This window comes from Macrobrachium nipponense, chromosome 9, assembly GCF_015104395.2.
Source record: "Macrobrachium nipponense isolate FS-2020 chromosome 9, ASM1510439v2, whole genome shotgun sequence".
NCBI classification, from domain to species: Eukaryota; Metazoa; Arthropoda; class Malacostraca; order Decapoda; family Palaemonidae; genus Macrobrachium; species Macrobrachium nipponense.
This window is the reverse complement of record NC_061110.1, coordinates 37753972-37771471: the sequence shown is the minus strand read 5'-3', so window position 1 is coordinate 37771471 and position 17500 is coordinate 37753972.

Sequence of the window (17500 nt, the reverse complement as noted above, 5' to 3'; positions counted from 1 at the left end):
TATTTTCGTGGATTTTGAAAGCATAAAATCAATATTTAAATCGTTTAATGTTAATGTAGTGTTCTCTTATAACAATACCATTAAAGATATGCTAATTAAGAATAGTCCCCCGTAACAAATAACATCATTTACAAAATTCCTTGTACGGATTGCCCATCGTTTTACGTTGGTTAGTCCAGTAAAAATTTATGTGTTCGGATTAAGCAGCATATGTATTTCAGTTAGACAGCCCAGACTTCAAATGCACTGTTTTATCCATTTGAGTGAAAAATCTCATTGTATTAATTGGGGTGATACCTCGGTAATTGCTAGATCTAGTGATTATGTTTCAGAAATTTACTGGAATCGGCAATTATACAAATCACTAATAAAAACAACCTAAATCTTAGTCTGGGAATGTACCATTTGGACCATATATTTGTAAGATGTTTATGAAGGACCTCAAAATAAATGAACAACTAATAAATTAGTCCCACATTTATATAGTTACTTAATTCTCCTCTCATCTCTCTCTCTCTCTCTCTCTTTCTCTCTCTCTCTCTCTGGTTCCATATTCTCTCTCCCTTTCTCTTGCTCGATATAATATATATATTTATATTTCTTTCGTCTTTTCATTAATAATAATTTTTGTTGAGAAAATTTATGTAAAAATTCATGATATTAAATTGTATATGCTCCAGTGTTGTTTTCAAAATGTACTGTTTTTCTGGAAGAATCACTTGTTTACTGCGGGTTTCCTTCAAGGTGTGGCTAGCCTATGACTCCTCCTCTTTGTAGAGGAAAAATCGCCCTTATGGCTAATCTGGTATGTCAGTTTGTATATTAAGCCTTCTTTTGATTATGGTGTTCTTTGTAAAATCATATGCCTCAGTAAAGGGTCCGAATAGGACCGAAAGTACTCGGCTAACTCGCTTTTTCATTTTTTCCTTCGTGGCAAAAAACCTTTATTTATACATAGCATCACGTTTTATATACTTCGTGATCAAGTTATTCATATATATATATATATATATATATATATATATTTATCTATATACTATCTATGAGTATATATAGTATATGTATATATATATATATAGATATATATTGATAATATATATATATATATTATATATATATATATATATATATATATATAATATATATATATATATAGATATATATATATATATATATGTATATATACATTACATATATATATATATAATATATATATATATATATATATATATATATATATATATATATATATATATATATATATATATATATATATAGATATATATATATATATATATATATATTATATATATATATATATATATATATATATATATATATATATATATATATATATATATATATATATATATATATCTATATATATATATATATATATATATATATATATATATATATATATATTTATATATATATATATATATATATATATATATATATATATATATATATATATATATATATATATATATATATATATATATGTGTGTGTGTGTGTGTGTGTGTGTGTGTGTGTGTGTGTGTGTGTGTGTGTATATTTTAACATACACACACACACACTATATATATGTCATATATATATATATATATATATATATATATATATATATATATATATATATATATATGTATATATATATATATATATATATATATATATATATATATATATATATATATATATATATATATATATATATATATATATCTATATATAGTGCGTGTGTGTGTATGTTAAAATATATACACACATACATATATATATATATATATATATATATATATATATATATATATATATATATATATATATATATATATATATATATATATATAGTGTGTGTGTGTATGTTAAAATACTGCGATACTAAAGATCTCGGACAGGACATGATATTGGTAAAACACTATTGGGAGACGTGCATTGCAATGGATTGGTTTACCAATATGTATGTCAAATGCAGAACGATAAATTTCGCAATATTTGTATATTTTCAAAATAAATAAAAAAATTTTCTCGTCGCTTCACATAACGGCTCCATGTTTCTGAAGAGTTTTCTTGTTATGAACCATAAATAGGAAAGCTGTTTGCCATCCATGATGATATCGTCAGTCCCAGTTGAGTGTCGCTTGAGAACGCTCAAACTATTTTTTCTCTATCCGGTGGCCCTGCTGACGTTAGAATATCGAATGCGGGTCATACGTTAACTTAGTCGAATGACTATGAAACTGAAAACTGATGAGGCCTTTTTCACCGTGCAGGATTCCATTCTCAGATATAGGCAATTGGAATCGGTGTTATTCGTTTTAGAGAATTCTTTCTCAATTTGGCCGTTTTGTACAAAGCGCTTGATAAGTGACCGAGTCTATTCAAGCTATGATAGCCATCAATCTTCAAAGTGACAGGCTATTTCGCTTATTACAAACTCGTGTTGCAAGGGAGCCGTCCTTTGCAAAGAGGAACGGTTCCAAGAAAGATAGGCGGTGATTCTACCTTCTGGTAGTTAGGGTATAGCTTTGGTGAAATAAACAACAGGAGATTGTTATTTTTAGTGTCATTGTCCTCTGATTTATAATTTCCCTCAAATTTTCTTACGTCTCCATTACGATCCGTGACTTCGTTGTTATTTTTTCACAATAATGATAATGATTTATTGATTATTATTTGTCAAGCAATCTATTGCTTGATTGAGAAATGTTGACCTTGTTAACAAGATAGAAATAACAACCAATAGTTTATAACTAAGTAGTAATCATATATAGCTTCGCTACAGAATATGGTCTGTAGATAAATCCGATAATGATTTATCTCCAGAACATATTCTGTAGCGAAGCTCTGTATGATTCCTACTTATTTATGTATAGAATAATGGTTTTCATTTATATCCTGGTAACAAGGTCAACACTCCTCAATCAAGCAATAGATTACTTGACAAACAATAATCACTAAATCGTTAAGATAACAAGAAAGTCAGGGATGGTAATAATGGAGACATAAGAAGTTTTTACAGAAATTATAAAGCAGAGGACATTGACATTAAAAATAACAATCTCCTGATATTTATTTCATCTTTAATTACTTGGTAAGAATAAGTATCGTACTGTAGTTCTCCCCATTTATATTATGTAAAAGTTCACAGAAAACGATGAAACAGAAATACTTGAGATATTTCAAAAGATATTGTTTCGGAAAGTAAAATGAAATAACAGCCTAAATATGTTCTTTGTTGCTCCTATAATTCAAGAAAGGCATTCAGAGATATTTGTACAGGCTAGGTTCGAAATTTTGACTGGTATCACAATGGTATCCGAATACAATTTCACTAAGCAGTCTTGCATGTATGTTTGGAGTATACTGGGTTCCTTAATCATAGATGCCTATAGTGGTTATGGATACAATTTTCCTTTGAACGTTCAGTTCTCTTGGGATGACCTTCTTATCACCGCCCCCCCACCATGCCATTTTTCTACCTGAAAGAACAAGCTGAAATTTATTTCAACTGCTACCGTAGAAGAATAATAACAGCGTTCTTATTTTTTTCCCCTTTAACTTGAAATATGTAATAATTCATGTCATAGATGGTTATAATACATTTTTGTTTCTTCTGCTAGGATCATCGCCAGAATACCTGAAGTAACTCTCTCGTATACCCTTCCAACGGCTTGTTCTCTACATTAGCCCGTGTTTGTAAATGAGAGAAAACTAAAAGAAGAAATTCTATATTTATTGTATCTGTTACGTTAATAGGTTTAATATTGCAGTATCACTTTGGATCAATATATGTGCGTGTGTCTGGGGATTTCGGGGGATGGATGAAATAAAATAAGAGTCAAGGCTTTAGTTAGCATGTGAGGTAACATCGCAGGGTTCGATGCAAATTTCGTTTATCATCTACATACGAGCTGTGATAGGGATTAACCTCGAAAGGCAAATGAAGGCTTTCTGCAAGTCTAATGTGGGAGAGAAGCAAAACCATTACTGTCTAAAGGGAAAACTATTAAATGAATAGAAAAGGTCCAATGATATGAGTTTTCCTTTGAGCCCATTGAATCGTAGCATTTATTCGACGATAACAAGAGAAAAGAAAGCATATTCAATGCATGTTTAAGAATAAATTGGGCTTAACAGTGCACTCTCTCTCTCTCTCTCTCTCTCTCTCTCTCTCTCTCTCTCTCTCTCTCTCTGTTTATTTAGTGTGGCAAATAATTGGATGTAATGATCATAATAGGCTGGAAAAGAGGTATGTCTGATGAATACCTACTTAAGAAGAAGAAGAAAAAGGGGGGGACGGTGGTTGACGCAATATGTTCAGTTGCAGCGGAAGATATCAGTATAAAATGTGAAGGTAACATGATAGAAGTTCCAGTTGGAAGAAATTACGGTAGCATCTAAGGACTGGAGAGTTGGAAACTTTATTAATTCTTAAATATCAGGTATGCTAGCAGCAGACTGTGTCAAAGGTTCGTGGAAAAAGTTACTTGGTAACAAGTGTAGCATACGAGCCAACGTACACGAAGGAGACAAAAAACAGAAATATAAAAATGAAAACGACAAAAGCAAATTTAGCCGTGAAAATAAAGGAACAAGACAGAAGAAAAGGACGATAAAGATGAAGACTAAATCTGCTGTAATGTTAAGATTGATAAATCAAAATTATAAAGATTGGTACATTTTTTAGTTTACATGATATGGTTTGATTGAGCGAGAATCATATTATGGGCGAAATATAAGAGTGGGAATTTAGAAAAAAGGTTTTTGGACTAAGACTTTGTTATGAAGTTGCTGTAAAGAATGTGTCTGGTGTAAATGGAGTTTTAGGATGGTTATTAATGCTTCTAGAAATATGATGGTAAGACTGTATCACAGAATGTAAATTGTATGCATATACAATCTTATGATAAATGCATAAACATGTAAAAGAGTGCCTCAAAAAAAAATAAAAACAAAAAAAAAAAAAAAAAAAAAATATTTCTCAAATTATATAGTAATCTTATTGATAGCATGAAGAGATAAAACAGGGATAGCGATGTGTAAGGAATGCATTATGACTAAAATATAGAATTAATCATATTTGCAAAAAAAAATTATATTTTGAGATCTGTTAAAACTGATAAAATCAACTAAAGGCGTTCAAAAGCTGAGGCCTTTGATAGCTCCCAGATGAAAGACATGAGAGTTGCATGAGTTGAAATGCGGATACCAGCTCGTGAATGAGGACACTGAAGCTATAGTAGTGGATCTGGAGTTTAAAACTTTAAAAAGGAATAGTGCTCATTATGCCGTAAGAACACGTACCAAATAATCATTGTCTTCTTTAAAAAAGATAGGAGCTGTTCTTATATGTAAATGAAATAATATAATTGTCAAGGTGAATGTTAAGAACATCATGGATGATAGAATATATTTTACTACTGAGAAGGGCGTCAAATGAAAACATTATTGAAATGAATGCATCTCACAAGAACATGCTATGTACGAAAAGCTCAGTGAAGTCCATATTGTATTGATGTAGTGTGTCTATATGTTGAAGGACTCCCTTGATTGACATCGTGACGAAAAAATGCTGACCTGCCAAAATCATGTCTGGCAAAGTAGGGCCACAGCGACGTAAAATTGCCGATAAGAAGAAAGAAAACGAGTGAGCAAGTCCCTTTCTCATCAAGCTGCCCTTACTATAATGTCGTAGAGGTCGTATTTCCATCTCGGCTGAAGATTAGGGACCTGATATACCGAACAAATACTTCCTACCAAAAGAATTCTCCGTAGAGAATTGCCCAAGCTTATTCATCATCCTCTGTAACGAATTTTAGATATGAAAACACTGTATTTTTCTTGTTAATATATATTTAGTTGAATCTAAAAACACTGAAACCCTGCATTATTGTAAAAATAGTGTTCAAGGCCTCTCCATCTTAGATTTATTTTACAATTTCAGATTTAGATGATTTCCAGATATATTTGATATTCGGGTTTTACAGATCTTTTTGATCTTATATCATCCCTTGTCACTTAGAAGATATATAATCACACAATGCATACTCTGAAATTATGTAAATATTTTTTCGGATAGTAGGTCACATAGGGCATCTTTATTAGGGAAATCCCTAAACTTCTGAGTTGACAAACTACTTTTCTGGTTTTTAACATTGATCATATCGACAATACCCTGGGAAAGCGTCTGATTTTGCAATAAATGTAATGCTTCGAGTGGCTAATACACATTCAGTTATAGTATGTCCTTTCGTTTTTTTTTTTTTTTTTTTTTTGTTTTTTTGTGAAACTGCTAATTCAATATCCTGACTGGAAAACAGTTGCACTCGTCTTTCGATAATGTGTATACATTTTGCTGCATTTGAATGAAGCGACGCTTACTGCTAGAGGGAAAGAGGGTCCTTTGTTTTTATTGGAAAAACGTGGATGTGATTCTTCTCCCTTTATCATTCCCCTGATAGTCATTTTCATATACGAACACAGTGAAAACAGGTCTGGATTTACCCAGCTTTTTGACGGCAATCGTTTTGAACATATGAATTTCCCAGTATATGAGATTTATTTTTTCTTTTCTATTTTATCAGCACGTGCATATTTTAACAGTAATTATTTCAAAATTTTGATCGTAAAATAACAGGTTATTACGTCAATCATTCTGTTCGAAAGATGGCATAAGGGTAGTGGTACTTCATTATAAATGACTTTTTTTTTCCTGGCTACTCAAAGTATGTGAGAATATTAACAAATGAAAGCGGGTATTTCTTCCAACAAAAAATGAAAATTTTACAAATACTTTAACAGGAAATATTATTAATAATGAATGTTTAAGCATATATCAGAATCAACGTGTCATTGAGTAATGTGGCATCATTAATTTGCTCTTCCACAACAGACCTACTTCCATACGACCTGCTGCATACAGAACTCTCTCTCTCTCTCTCTCTCTCTCTCTCTCTCTCTCTCTCTCTCTCTCTCTCTCTCTCTCTCTCTCTCTCTCTCTCTATGGTGGGGTTGGGGTTGGGAGTGCGAGGATGTCTGGTGCGTATTCGGGTAGGGAAACAAAAAGTATATAAAGTATATATATATATATATATATATATATATATATATATATATATATATATATGTGTGTGTGTGTGTGTGTGTGTGTGTGTGCGCGCGCGTGTGTGTGTGTGTATGTGCGTGCATAATGTGTATGAGTGCTTAAGTGACTATAAGTGCGCGCTTCATATCAAGGGAAGTGGTGCGGTTAAGGTAAACATTTTAATTGGGGAAAATTAAGCATAGGTATGGACGCTTAATTGTTTATTTTTGTTCAGAATTCATGCTTTGTATTTATTATAACCGGGATTTACTTATATATTTTTGGTAAGTGGAAATATATGAAGCAGTCCTACACTTTGTCATAGATTGTAACGGAAAGCCTCTGGTTTGTTGTACTTTTAATTTGACCCCCAAACACGAAGGACATCCATTTATTTCCTATTTGGATCCAAGCTTTAAAGCGATACGAGGGACGAAAATAGCATGAGAATATATCGCTAATTTGACAAGTCATCGTAATTATTATGAACAGGGTGACTCTGGTCTGTAGATTCTTTATGGGTGTTTGTTCCAGTAAAGGTCCATAAAAACGAAAACAAGTAACACAGTCACAGAAAAAAATCTCAGAAAAAAAAAAATCAAAAAAATCATTAATAATTTCCTAGATGGTGATCCACCGAAGGATTTTAACCCGGTATGTATCCACTTTTGTGGCGTGTTCAGTTGGGGATTGCCGTGAAAGCATAAACAAGACTGTAAATATCATAAAGATAATGACCCCGAGAAATATTAGTCCTTGATAACGAACCCAGAAAACCATTGGGGATCACTATCTAGGAGAGCTCCAAAATAGTTTGTTACATTACTTTAATTGCTTTAATTGCCATAAGTTTGTGATTTTTTTTCCTGTGATTTTTTTTTCTGGCCAAATTGTGACTTTTTTCTGACTTTTTCCCGTGACTTGATTGCCGGCCACCATAAAAACACGGGCATGACGAGTACAAAGTTTCCATCCGAACATCAGTCTTTATGAAAGGAACGCAAACTCTAATATAGGATAAACAGAGGGAAGTTTGGTGTTTGTCACAGTCGAATAACCGGCTCGCTTGTAGTCTTGAGTGAAGCGCTTGCTATTTTTGCTCAGAGTAATTGCGTATATTTCTTTGTCATCTATATTACTAATTATCTGCATAATTCTAGAACTGTGCTGAAGCTATTCTTTCTAAGAAGAACCAATAGATTGATATTAAATTTATCACTGTCGCGATTTCAGTACACTCTATAGCCAATGAATCGTATTTGATAGGAACTATGAAGTTTTCTACATACCATTCTTATTTCATCTGATAAAAAGTAGGAAACGTAGCTCACAGAGAATTCGAGGAGCTCCCTTGAAAGAAAAGTTTCCTATGAAAATTGAATACATGTGTAAGAAGCAAAACATAAAAGCAAAGACAATTAGTTCTAGAGCAGTGTTTCCCAACCTGGGGTGCTGAAATCGATTTTTGGGTGTGCTGGGAAGCAAGAAAACAACAAAATACAATGTAATATTCAAGCAGTAAAATTTCCTGTCTTTTATCCTAGTAATAATATATCAGTTAGCAGGTATTGGAGTGGCTTGACCTGACTACAGCTGGTGCTGAGGTCAGATTAAAGATACGTTGTTTTGCACTGTATCTTGAATAACCTTCATTTGCAATTCTTTATCCATTTCTGAAGTCAATTACTTATCCAGAATAAACCATAATTCACGCCAAAATGAAGAGTGGTGGTTTCCTTGGTTGTAAAACATAACCGGTATTCCTGCGACCTAGTTCGAACAGCCACTAATTACTGCTCCCAGTTCACATCTCTTATTAAACTTTCCTTTCTTTGACAGGCTATCTGAAGTTTTAAACTCTCCAGATTAAAGAAATGTTCTGTTTCTTATGCAACAGTGAGTAAAAAGTTAGTGAACTGTACCCAGTTACAACATTTGAGAAGTAAATTCTTGAGTGGCAATAGCAAAGCGAGAGATTTTCCCAGTTGCTGAGAAGGGAAACCTTCAGAAAACTATTTGCTCAGGTAGGTTTCACAAATGCAAGGTAGTGAGAAATTGAAGTTATCGTTGCCATGTTCCCAATGGATTTGCCAATGGCTCTCATTTTGCAGCAACTGGAGTGGAAATAAATTTCTTTGGTTTGGCAACTTGAGAGCGCATTAGGGTTGTATCCAAGGGCTGCAGAAATATCTTTCAATAATCTTTAATGATTTTTAATGTGGTCATTGAAGGAGTATTATAGAGATATTTGTCTTCTGGGATTTCCTAAAAAGCAAAGATCGTTAAAGACATTCATGCTGACGTTTGTGTTATATATATTGACATATATGGTTGTCAGCAGCAAAATAAGAATTGCGATCACTTCTTTAGGTACGCGAACATTTGAAGATCCAAATATAATATATGTTATTGCTTCTTTGGTGATCATGCATGAAACACGCATTTTGAAATTGACTGCTATATCATTTATCCGAGAAGGCTTATGAAAAATCTGCCGTATTGCACAATGAACTTGTATACGTCATACAAATAGCAAACCTTTGCTAGTTAAGCGATAAAAAATGAAAGAAGGCAATAGATTTTTAAAAACCCGGTCATAGGTTCTCAAGGTATCAGGTAGCTTTTGTATGCTTTATAAAATGCCCAACGGCTAGTCGATTCCTTCAATGTAAAACAAAGGATGCCTTCTAAAAATGAGGATATTTCAGTGTTTTCTTTTCTTGATGATACGGATGTATTCATAATTAATTGGAGTCTGTAGTTGATGACACGCTTTTATTTGCGCCCTTGTTTGCTGGTGCTAAGATTTTTCATTGTTCTTATCTGTGATTAGTTTCTGTCATTTCGCCGAAGTTTGTTGTTGGCTAACCGACAGACAGCTTGATGGTAGGATGAATAACTTAATTAGGGATTAGGATACTTTGCGGTATCACATCTATTGACGTATTTTTTATGCGACAGAGAGTAGGTTTCTTTATTCACCTTCATAAAATATTTTTCCTGAGTATGACTAGTATAGCTTGAAGTTGCGGCGATTACCTGTAATCGCAAAAATGTTTTTTTCTCGATGATAAGAAATTGAATAATAGCGATAATCATTTCCATTTAATTATCTATGTTTTTACAGAAATGAGATCGTTGAGATCAGACCTAATCATTGAAGTGGACATTTCCGGGTTCCCAACCTAAAATGGAAAAGCTAATATGTATGTATGTATGGATAAGTGGACAGTCTGTACAGTAACATTTAGATACAAAGAAGAAAAATTTTTATGCAACACCTTGTACTGACTGTCCCATTTATCCAGAATTAATGTTCTAACTGTACTATCTGTTCTTTATAACCAAATATTACTGTACAGACTCTCCCATTTATCCAGGCATTACTGCACTGACAGCCCCTTTTATCCAGGTATTCCTGTGGTGAATATCCCATATATCCAGGCATTACTGTACCGTCTAACCCTTTTATCCATGTATTAGTGTGCCGACTGTCTCTTTAAATCCAAATTCCCGTGGAATGTCCAGTTATCCAGGTTTTACTGTGCAGACTGTTAGTTTTATCCAGGTGTTACTGTGCTTTTGGTCCCTTTTATCCAAGTATTACTGTGGTGACAGTCCATTTTATCCTGACATTACTATGGTGACTGTCCCCCAGATATTGCTGTGCTAACTGCACCATTTATCCAGGTATTGCTGAGCTGACTATCCCTTTTATCCAGATGGTCCTACTGTGGTGACTGCCCCATTTATCCAGGTAATACTGTGCTATCTTTCCCTTTGATCTAAGGATTACTGTGTTGACTATCTCTTTTATTCAGGGATTACTGTGCTGACTATCCATGTTATCCAGATCTTAATGTAATGACCGTCTCATTTACAGAACCACCGCTAAACCTAAACGCGCCCTCTACTAAACCTAAACACATTCTCACTAAACCTAAACACACACACCCACTGAGTGTAAACAAGGTTCCTCGTTGGATAGATGGGGTACATGCTCGCCTACCGATTCGGTAGTCGCGAGATTGGTTCCCCACTCTACCAACGTGGAATTAGAGGAAAATATTTCTGCTCTCTTAAAAATTCAATTTCATTTCCCCCCCCTCGGGGGGGATAGAATGCTGTAGATCCCGTTGCTAGGTAGCCCATTGGTTCCTGGCCACGTACAAAATATCTAATCCTTCGGGCCAGCCGTAGGAGAGCTGTTAATCAAGTCTGTGGTCTGGCAAAACTGACTTATACTTATCTAAATTTAAATATATTTCTTGATAAGGCATTATTGATCATAGGAAAGAAAAGCATTTTCAATATGTTTATGTGGCATCGAGTACAGGAAATGATGTATGATAAACACTTAAAGCACATTACCGCATAAGTTACAAAGGGGGAGGGGAAGGAGGATGGGGGTTAGGGAAGGGGAAGTGGGTAGGATCTGAAACCCGATCTCTTATCTAAGTTGGCCACATGCCAAATATTGTCCAGATCAGTGAGGCGGTTCGGATTTGTATAGGGCACAAACTAAAAACATACAAACAGTCCATTTTATATAATACTAGACGTTACCATGGCCGGATATCCGATTGGATATTCGGATCAAAAACGACACCCTGCTCAAACATAAGATATATATATATATATATATATATATATATATATATATATATATATATATATATATATATATATATATATATATATATATATTTTTACGTATATAGGGTCCTTGTGAGAGACTAGATACGTAAACGGAAGTAATTTAGGGATTTCAAGAGGGAATTGCTTGAACTTACCGTAAACTTTCTTTAGAGGGAAGGTCGCCAGAAAACTCAGCTCGTTACTTTAAACTATTTAGTTTACAAAAAGGCCCGTGCTGGCCTGGAGAAAAGTTAAATGATATTGGCCCCCACGTTGGGGTGGGGCTTATAGTCTCATTCAATTCAAGCTGATTTTCATTCACTTGGGTTAATGCACACTTGCGGGCAGAGACGGCACGTGACTCATGGAATCTGGAAAAGAATCCCAGATTAAACGAGATAATAGGAAAAATGACTTCTTGCTTTGATTAAGGCTGATTAATCCCTAACATTGGGGAAGGTAAACTCGAATGGTTCACTGAGGTATACACGAAAGCTTGGTCTTTAACAAGTCACAAAGGGGAGCCACCGTGGTTCCCGATGAGGACAAAGGGCTTTTGAATATAGAAGGGGTAAAAAATAAGAATTGAAAATGAATTTAGCAAGAGTCGTATGGTAGTAAAAAGGTGCTGGGTTGAAGTTTACACTTTCAGACGTACCTTTATGCAATATAGTGTATCCTTGTAGAAGAATGCGGCCTGACCTCTGTTCAGGTCTGGGGTTCGTGTCCACCAGCACGTCGTGGGTAGGCCTAATTTGGGAGGCTGGCAATTTGACCTCTGCCCGAGATCACGTCTCGCAGCGACTGAGAGCGATACTGCTGCTTTCGAATCACGGGGCTTCCAAAAACCGCCTCGAGCATTGCCTGAAAGGTGGTAACACAACGCCAGCAAATTGGGAAGGAAAAAAATAGGTCTTATTGTAGAAGTCCCTAAAATCCATCTCGAAGCCTAGCTACTCTTGTGACCTGCCTCTCTTACCCTAAGCTTCCGTCAGACCGGAAATATCATTCCTACGACATCCCCACTCTCCCAACAACAGTAGCTTCAGGAGACGGCATGGCTGCTACTTTTATAATTAAACATAACTAAAACTCTGCTGGGAAGGCGAGGCGTTCTATAGACGTAGCAGCTCCCCCTGTTAAGAAGGCATTCACTCCCTTTCGGGCGTGAAGGTCTTGGCTTAAATAAGTTGATCGCCTCGACAACCCAGTTCTCCTACTCTAACCTGAAGTTTTTGAGCAGCGATACGGTCTGACTACAATGGCCTACCTAACTTATAGGCAAAGATGCTAAGTGTACACTTAATATAGTGATGTAGTCTAGCCTAATAAATAACTACGGTTTGTTTAGTGACGACAGTCTACTCACCCCCTAGATAAGGTTACTTGAAAATTCTACTTGCTACTAACCTAATGCCCTGGTACTAAATCATTAGCCTAACTACTCAATACATTTAAATGAAGACGCAATCATTCCAGAGTGTGGTACGCACAGCAGTAGTTCAGCGACGGAATTGTAAAAATACATGATAAGAGGTAATGATGCGTGGGGATGATGAGTTGTTAGTTGACCAGGAGGGAAATGCAATGAGGTAATTATATTTAAATGAGGGTTAGTATTACAATGGCTAGGGGTTAGAGGGTTAGTGCTACTGGCAGGGATCGGGCTGGCTACCTTCTCTGGGTAGGTGCCAGGATCATTCTGCAAATGAATGCGACACTGTACCTCGGGCACAGGTGTCAAGGAGAGCATGTGGCTCTTTTGTGTTAGTTTGTTAATGACGTCCCTTCTTCTTCTTCTTCTTATTCCGCCAGGACCTGGCTATACCAGTCCTTGGAGTAGACGGAGGCACCGACTCTGGGGAAAGGCCAGAAACGCCGGCAGGAGCAGAGGCAGTGGTAGCCTGAGGGATTGCAGGAGAACACCCTACTTCGGTATCTGCAGCAACCGTCGTAAGGGGAAAACTCCAGGCTGACTCCTGGTCGGGCAGTTCCTGGTTTTCCAGAGGAGGTACAAAGGTAAGGTCTGCCGGAGGTTCATCCTCGGGCGACAGAGGTAAGGATGAAGAAGAAGGAACTAGTGATTGGCCATGGGCTGTGGTAAGCTCCATGCCTGTTGGAGGATCTCCTGTAGGAGGATCCTTGATAAGGTTAGGCGCCGGCGCTAGCTCGGGGCCAGGCGCAGAGGTCAAGTTCGGTGGTGGCTCTACGTCCAGGCTGGACGGAGCTTGGCACTGCTCAGTGCTGCCAAGTGGCACTGGCAGAGAGTTGAGGTCGACTGGACCTGTGACGGGTACCGGAGGTGCAATACCTCTCAGCGTGCCCTTGGAAATGGGAGACAGAGGCTCCTGTCTCTTGTTGAAGGCTAGGCCTTGTGGAAAATGGACAGTGTCCGCTGCTGGTAGTTTGCTAGGGCACCTAGGCCAATTAGTAGAGTGCCCTATTACGTTACAGGTTTTGCAACGGAACTGCGAATGGTCAATCTCCCTCCTTGGTAACGGGGGAGACTGTTGGTGGACATACTTCCTAGAGGAAGTAGAATTTCGATGACTCCTTGCTTTGGAGTGATTTGTTGTGGGGTTAGGACCCCTAGGCTTTTTGGAATGCGAGGGAGACTTCATGTCTTGCCCTAGGAGGAGGTCGTAACCTCCTGGAATGTAGCTTGCAACTGCAAGGGTACAAACTCTGGAGAAGTTAGGTCTGGTGACCCTCAATTGGACGGTCGGAAGGATCAATTTAATATGGTTGATACCTTCGATGGTGATTAACTGACGTCTATCAATGTTAGCCCCTCGGGGGACACGGTCTTCCCGTATCAGGGAGATTTGAGCGCCAGAGTCGTCGTAGGCTCTGACGTGGCTTGGCTGATAATGGCTTTGGAGGGGTGCGACGGTTATAGGGCCCTTAGCTGGGGGTCCTAGAGAAGAAGGATTGGTGACGGCCATTGCGATGGCCGGAATATTGTGGTTCGCGCACCCTCCGTAATTTGCAGACATGTACCCTTGCGGCCCACAGTCTCGGCAGAACTTGTTCCAGAACCTCTTCCGTGGCACTGGATGATAAGACCGAGATGGCCCCACAGGTTGCGAATCTGTGGAGTCACCAAGGCTGGCAGTGTGCTCTGGCACGTGTGGAAGCGTCCTCTGTTGGATCACCCTCGAAACAACCGTTCCGGGGTCAACTGGTGGGCTTACCTCTTCCAAAGGGGAGGAGGTAGGCGGTAAAAAGGTAAAAGGCTGGCAGGATGCGGCAGGAATTTCTATCTCCGGCACTGGATCAGGACCAGGCTCGCAAATCGAAAGGATGTCAGGCTGACCAGAGACGGCGGGACTAAGAGAGACAGTGGGTGCAGGGCTGGAAGCTGGCAGAGTGGCTTGAGCTAGGATACTCTCCTTACGGGCCTTCTCCCGCTTGATGTCGAGTTCCTTCTCCTTGAGAGCGAGCTCATGCTTTCGCTCCTCTTCTCTTGCCTTCCTTTCTGCTTCTCTTTCTTTTCTCTCTGCTTCTCCGCTTTTCTCTGGTTTTCCCTTTCTTCCTTTTCTTGCAGGCGCGCGGCAGCCTGCTGCGCCTTTATCCACTGGTCTAGTGCTGGTCCAGTGTAACCAGCCTCCTTGCCCAGAGTTATGAGGGCTCCGAGCTTCTCTAGCTCTCTGGCAAAGAAGTCGCGGGAAGCAGGGGAAGACATTTCCCTTAGGCTGCAGTAGAGGCTGATGAAAATGAAAATAATGGCCAGGAAAGGGTACTGAATGGAATAGGAGTGCCTACTGTGGAAAGTGGCACTCACTTGGAAATGGGTTCTGCAATGTGGTAATGAAAAGTGAAAAGACTGGGTGCTCGGTGGCACTTTGTGAATGGCACCTTCTGCTGAGGTGAAACAATCGAATGAAGTGTGCTGTGTACGTCACACTTACGGGCGTTCCCAACTTGGGAGACGTTGGAATGGGCTACCTGTAGGTCCAATACAGGTGCACGGCACTTATGAGGAGGCGTTCCTTGGGTCAGCAAACTAGTAGTGCTGGTAATTTTGCGGCACTTCTGGGAGGCGTTCCCTTGTTGAGTGTTCCGAAGGATCACTGACCCTTGTACACGGACACACTAATTATTTGGGCGTTCCGTAAGGACGGACACGCAGGTTTAATGGCTACCTGTACGGCCTGTACAGGTGCAATGGCACTTATGAGGAGGCGTTCCTTTGAGCACTGGTATCGTGCTGGTGTGTCCCGGACACTACACGCAGTATACTCAAGTATACCGAAGTGAAATGGCACTCTGTTCGGGGCAGAGTGTAATGGTGGAGGAGAGAAAGTAAAAGGTGGGAGTACTTCAACGGCCAGTCGGTGAAACAGTGTCAAGAATTAGTGGCACTGTAAAATGATAAGACCTGAACGTGCACTGGTGGTGGCCAGTTCCTAAAACTGGTAACGACTTCCCTGTCTGGAAGTAATGAATTTGCGTGGACACACTGTGCGAATTGTGCTTGCGGTATAGCAAGTCTTTCGTGATAAAGAACATGAAAAGACCACTCGGGCAACGACAGGTAATGGAAATTTTAGGAATGCTCAGTCCCTCGCTGAAGTACTCGGTAAATGAAATAAATAAAGGTTTGCAAATTGCAATGGACACATGCGCGTACGTATCACGCTGTGTAAATGAAAGACACAAGAGACTAACATAATGTTAATTCGGCCTGCTATAATTAATGGTAAGATGTAGTACTCTTGGCTTCGTGAATACTGGGTTCTGTTTTCTCTCTCTCTCTCTCTCTCTCTCTCTCGGAGAGGGTGAAAAATGATATATGAATGAACTCCCTTATATTTGAATTGAACTACTAATTTCGTTTAATATGACGCAACTTGCGTTAAATTATCTACTTACGTTAACGTTTTTTGTGAAAGAATTGCTTTGGATAACGTTTTATGAAAAATGATAACGCGCTCGTGGTGAACGATTTTTACGTACTATTAGCGGCTTCCGCGGCTTATGAAATGATTTGCGTTTCAATATGAATTTTACAAAGACGCGTTTTACGTTAACAATTCTTGCAAGTGACTCTACTTTTAAGATTTACGTTAACTTTACGTAAGGACAAGTGAAAAATTACGGTAAGGATTTGAAAACGATGTTAGCAAACAATTGTAAATGAGGTTACGTTAAGTGAAATGAAATTTTCGCTCAGCGCGCGAGTGAGCGATGCGAGGTGAGACACGTGAGGCGAGAAGAGCGGGTTTTCTCTGTACATGCGAAGGCCCAATTTACAACAACAAAAATAACTACTTTCTTATTCAAGGCGAATTACGTTAATTTCTCTGGCAGAACGATAGATACTAGTACCGAGATCGATATTATTTACGTTAAAAACTTTGAGACTTACGTTACTTTGCTTAAATTGTTTAGGTAATGTTTAAAGGGATAAAAACATGGCTGCCGCTGTGAATGAGACGAAGGTTGTTGAGACCGCGCAGGCGCGACGAGAGCGCGAAGCTGAATTAGCTGAGAGGTAAGCGGTTACCAACCCTTGAATGAAAACTAAGTTTAAAAATGAATCAACCCTAACATATCACAGACAAAAGAATTGTACACTTCTTTGCCGTAAACTATTAGTAAAACACTCCTAACTAGCTAGGCTTTCTCATACAGCAATAAACCCTGGCAAAGCACTTCCTAGTTTGATCTGTCCTTTCTGGCATCTATCTGCACACGTGTTCGTGAGAGCTCCTACGAGGACAGCACAAAGTAACAGAAAATTCGCGGGGCAAATTGTTTGCTCG